Source organism: Dermacentor andersoni, chromosome 6, assembly GCF_023375885.2.
Source record: "Dermacentor andersoni chromosome 6, qqDerAnde1_hic_scaffold, whole genome shotgun sequence".
NCBI lineage: Eukaryota > Metazoa > Arthropoda > Arachnida > Ixodida > Ixodidae > Dermacentor > Dermacentor andersoni.
Window position 1 is genome coordinate 184,048,274 of NC_092819.1, and position 6,051 is coordinate 184,054,324.

At 41.4% G+C, this 6,051-nt stretch overlaps 1 pseudogene; it reads left to right on the forward strand.

Moving 5' to 3' along the window:
- The first annotated feature begins 307 nt into the window (after window positions 1-307).
- LOC126523941 (uncharacterized) lies at window positions 308-3,741 on the forward strand (annotated as a pseudogene).
- The last annotated feature ends 2,310 nt before the right edge of the window (window positions 3,742-6,051 follow it).

Here is a 6,051-nt window from a genome sequence, read left to right on the forward strand (position 1 = left end):
GACGCCGTGACCAGTTGAGGCCTCGTCCACCAGTCATCGCTTTTTGTCTGTCGTCGTGTTCTTTCGCATGCGGCGATAAAATAGTGGCTTCCCGAGCCGCTCAGCAGTGCTGGGAAGTTCTTGATATCCTTTGTTGCTACGCTGTAGAATATGTAATAGATGCATGTAAAAACGTGCATACACCGCTGTCACTGCTGCCAAAATTATGAAATAAGATGTTGAACTCATGTTTCTAAAGTGTCATTTTTACTTAATGGAATAATATGTGAAACATATTTTTATTTATTTATTTATTTACCCTCAGGGTCAAAGCATTACAGAGGGGAGTGGATAGAGAATAAACACAGTGCATAGTAACGATAATAACAAAATAATAATGAACATAATAAACATAATATGACAAAGCATGGTAATGTATGGTAAATCCTAATCATACAATGTTATCTAAAGCATATTTAAATAAGGTGTTATCACTAATGGAAACAATGTCGGTAGAACGGTGATTCCAATATTGGGAAGTTCGAAGTAAGAACGACTAAAGAAAGGTTTTAGTATGACATGGCTTAATACCAACTTTACAGCGATGGTCAACACAGATAGATAATATGGCTGAAGAAATAATTCGTCACGGAGGGCAGGGTGATATTAAAGCCAATGGCAAAGTTCAAGCGAAAATTTTTCGGCGGGATGCTAGAGATGGAAGAGAGATATAAGATTTCATAGAAGTTATAGTGGCAGTGCAGTTGTATCAGGTACAGACGCAGCGAGTAGAGCGATTCTGCACCCTTTCTGCTGACGCAACCAAATTGTTTGTGCTTGGATCCCAGACTGGAGTGGCGTATTATAATTTATATCGAATGAATGTTTTATGTAATAAGAGCTTTAAAAACTAAGGGGCTGCAGAAAAGTTACGGCGTAAGTAACCTAACATGCGATTAACGTTGTTAATTATCTCCTCAATATACAGCGACCAACATAGATTAGAAGTGATATGAACGCCTAGATATTTATAGGATGAAACCGCGGCTAAGGGACAGTTGATTAGGTAATATGGAACATGACTACTAGATGCACGAGAGATATGGATCGCTTTGCACTTGTTAATACTTAATTCCAATAACCAAGTATTGCACCAGTTACAAATAGAATTTAAATGTGACTGGAGAATGTTAGCATCGTTATCAGTAACTATGTCACGGAGAATAACGCAGTCATCAGCGAAAAGATGAATATTAGAAGAAACTAAAGAGGAAAAGTCGTTAATGAAAATTTTAAAAATAAGGGGGCCTAATACGGATTCTTGTGGGATTCCAGATTGAACAGGACATTGGTTAGAGGAAAGTTCATTGGCTACAACGAATTGGGAAGGATCTGAAAGGAAATCTTTTATCCACAAATTGAAGCAGCATTTGGAGCACCATGGCTCATACAACGCACCTTTCCACTTCGCAGGCGATCTTCGCGTTCTTGTTGCTGCTGTGTCCGTGCACAGCGTATTCGGAGTATGACCCTTCGCAACCACTGGTACTATCAAGCAAGGCCACAATCTACCAGCAGACCGGCAACTATCTCCACATCGACCCACTACAACTACTGCGCCCAGCCTTCTGCGCACCATCATCGTCAACCGTGTCGTCACATCGCAGTGGCAACTTAAGCGGCTGTCCGAGCGTCAGTCCGTTTAGTTGGCACGGAAGCAGCATTTGGAGCACCATGGCTCATACAACGCACCTTTCCACTTCGCAGGTCTGTAAAAACTTTCCGCTTTATGCTAAGAAAAGTGACGACCCATTCTTGCTATTGCTTCCGTGCCAACAAGTGCTCTGTGAAATTGTTGCAGATTGTTTCTCTATGGCGTTGCTGTTATTGTGCTCAGGTGACGTGGAAACTAATCCAGGTCCTACTACGCGTACTGAGGCATTACTCGAGCTGCAGAATTTGCCATCAAATCCTTCTGAGCAGACGGAAGTTCTTTTCCGGCTGTTAAAAGACCTTCAGGCTCGTTCTGTACAATCTGCTAAGGGTCAGGCCGAGTTGGTTAACGACGTCAAGGCTATTAAGGTTGGTCAAAGAACATCGAGACCAAAATGGAATGTATCCAGAAAAGATTAGACAACCTTGAAGAAAAAACAAATGTTCTAGACCATCTCCATGATGAAATGACTGGCATTCAGGCGTCGGCTCAAGCCCAAACAACTCGGCTTGACCCTTTACTAATGCGCGTTGACGAACTTGAGGACAGATCGCGACGCAACAACCTCATATTTCATGGCATCCGTGACTCTCGGGAATCGTGGGAACAGTCCGAATCACGCATAAGAGAAGCACTAACCGGTGTAATCGACAGCCTGCCTGACACGGCAATCGAACGTGCTCATCGCATTAGTCACTACACGCCTAATAAGTGTCGCCCAATTGTAGTTAAATTTACCAACACGAAAATAAAAGACAAAGTATTTTCTATGCGCGCACAGCTGAAAGAAAAGGGTATTTCTATCTCCGAAGATTTTTCGCCCGCCACCCGTCACGTCCGTAAAAAACTAATTGAGTACGCTAAAAGCCAGCCCCAACCATGCCCTTTCCAGTTAAGGTACACCAAACTAATAATGAATAAAAAACAGTTCGTCTATGACCCGGCAACAGACACCGTCAACGAGCATGCGCCATATGAACCACGAGATAACGGCGGGCATGCAAATTCCCAGCACGTGCCCAGTTAGGAAAACGTGAGGGGATGTGGACGAGAATCACGAGAATCATGCATCGTATCTGTGTTCTTTACAAATATTCGAAGCGTCATGAATAAGCGCACTTCCTTAGAATCTGCCTTGGAGACTTGCAACGCCGACATCTTTGTGCTTACCGAAACGTGGCTACATTCACAGATTCAAGATAACGAAATTCTTCAAACCGCGCACCATTTTTCACTGTATCGTTGTGACCGTACAATGCGTCAGGGAGGCGGCGTGCTCTTAGCGATTTCTAAAGATTTCCGATCTCACTGTATTCATGTCAATACTGACCTCGAAACGGTTTGGGCCATCATTGAAATCAATCACCAGAAGATAATCATTGGTGTTTGTTACCGACCCCAACTTATTCATCTAACTTCGTAAACGAGATGCATGATATCATTCATATTGTTACATCTCGTCATCCTACATTACCCTTATATTTGCTTGGCGATTTTAATCTACCGAACATAATATGGAATACTGAACCTCCAACTTTACACCCTTTTTCTTCATTAGCCAATGAGTTCTTAGACATGTGCTCTGTCTTCTCACTTTCACAACTTGTTACTCAACCCACACGCACTACCGAATCCGTTGGGAACACACTTGACCTTCTATTAACATCGCGGCCCGACCTAGTTTCCGACATCACCTATTTACCCGGCTTGAGCGACCATTCAGCACTTTCGTTTGACTTAAATATTTTGCGGCCAAAAACCGGTAAAAAATTCAAATCTTTTCGGGACTACGCAAAAGGAAATTTTGAAGCAATCAACGCCGAATTATCTGCTTTTCTAGACGTATTTATAAACAACTTCGACAGCCGTACCGTTCAGACCAACTGGAATATGTTTGCTGCAAAAATTGCGGAACTAACAAACAAATACATCCCACTGCGCACCATTGCATGTAATCTAAACGCCCCATGGTACAACATCCGTCTCAAGCGCCTGTCTAATAAAAAGAAACGCCTGCACAAATTAGCCAAACGTTCACCTAGCGTAAACCACTGGATCAAATACAAACTGGCGGCAGATGAGTATGTAGCCGCACTTAAACAAGCCAAATATCACTTCCTTGGCAATACCTTGCCTTTAATGCTTAAAACCGACACCAAGAAATTCTGGCGCGTCATTAACCCCAAGGCGGACGACATGATAACCTTAATCGACAGCTCTGGAAATGTTATTCCAACTAATCAATGTGCGTCCGCGCTTAATGATGTTTTCATGAACAACTTTTCATCAACTACACACATTACTCTTCCATCCACGCACGACTACGATTACCAAGCAATGTTTCCCATAATCATTGAACCAGCAGGCATCATACCAATTATCTCATCTTTAAAACTATCTTCGGCTCCAGGACACGATTTAATAAACGCGAAATTTTTGAAAAGCACTAGCTGTTACTCTTCAATTTTCCTAGGAATGATCTTCCAACAGTCGCTAGATAAGGGTTCTTTGCCCGATGAATGGAAGATTGGGAAGGTGATCCCACTCCATAAGTCGGGTGACAAACATTCTCCATATAACTACCGCCCTATCTCGCTCACTTCCATTCCATGTAAGATGTTAGAACATATACTTGCCTCTAATCTTGCTAGCTTTCTTGAAACTAACTCATTTTTTTCACCATCGCAACATGGCTTCCGCAAGACATATTCATGTGAAACACAACTAGTTTTATTTACGCATAAGCTAAACGTCATTCTTGACCGCTCTTCAACTGCCGACTGTATATTTTTAGACTTTTCGAAAGCGTTTGACAAAGTGTGCCATAACCTTCTAATGTTTAAGCTGCATCGAATTAACATTGATCCCAGACTGCTAGCATGGCTTGAGTGCTTTCTTTCTAACCGTTCACAGTTTGTCTTTGCTAATTACTCAACATCTCAACCGAGCAGAGTACAGTCCGGCGTACCTCAAGGGTCGGTACTTGGTCCCCTCCTTTTTTTAATTTACATAAATGATCTACCCTCTTGTGTTTCCTCTAACATTCACTTATTCGCCGATGATTGCGTAATCTTCAGGGAAATAATATGTGACACTGACATATCTTCTCTTCAATCCGACCTTAACGCTATTTCTACTTGGTGCCAATCATGGTCAATGGAATTAAATATTAAAAAATGTAAATTTATGCGCGTGTCCAGAACTTCTAACCAGCTTCCTTCTTACTGCGTTAATAATCTCCCCTTAGACCCTGTTTCCTCCTACAAATATCTTGGTGTCCATATTACTAGAAACCTCTCGTGGTCCATGCACGCTTCTTACGTAATTAAAAATGCTAACCGCATGCTGGGATACCTAAAACGCAATTTCACTAAGGCACCGTCTTCCCTAAAATTAATGTTATACAAGTCACTAGTCCGCTCAAAACTAGAGTACGCCGGAGCAGTTTGGGATCCCTTTCAGAAAAACCTGATTCACTCTTTAGAAATGGTACAAAATAATTCTGCTCGTTTCGTTTTTTCTAATTATAACCGAACTGCCAGCACTTCTGTAATGAAATTAAACCTTGATTTGCCATCTTTAGCCTCTCGCCGTAAAGGCCTTAGACTTTCACTTTTTCATAAGATATTTCATCATCCTTCACTTCGCGACGAACTTATCTCCCCTCCTCAATACATTTCATCAAGGTTAGATCACAATAACAAAGTTGGAATTTCATTATGCCAAACCAATGTCATGTCTCAATCATTCCTTCCGCGTACATCTGCCGAGTGGAATCGCCTACCAGCCTCAACCGCTACTATTGTTGACCATCAGCACTTCACGGCAGTATTAGATAACATTGTATAAACAGGAGAATTTCATTTGTGTTTTTGTACTACCAATTGTATCACTGTTTTTGTTTTGTATTACCGGAACACTGTATTACTGCACTGCATGCACCGTATTTAATTTTATTGACCAGCACTCCAGGAACACTCAAATAACATTGTATAACCGAGAACCATCTATTTCTGTACTATTAACTATTTTGCTGCACTGTACTTTTTTCTTTTTTTCGTATTTGATGTAACCACTCCCCTCTTTAATGCCTCTGGCCCTGAGGGTACACGAAATAAATAAATAAATAAGCATACTAGCAATATTAGGATGACTAAGTTTATGAAAAAGAAGTATGTGGCAGACCTTGTTGAACCCTTTGGAAAAATCTAAGTAAATACAGTCAGCTAACGAAGAAAGATGAAGAATGTGGTGCAGTTTATTATTAAAGGATGTGAGCTGCGTTTCACACGAAAATGGTTTCCGGAATCCATGTTGAGCTGGTCAGAAAAAGGAGTTCAAGAAAGGCGACAAGGTTC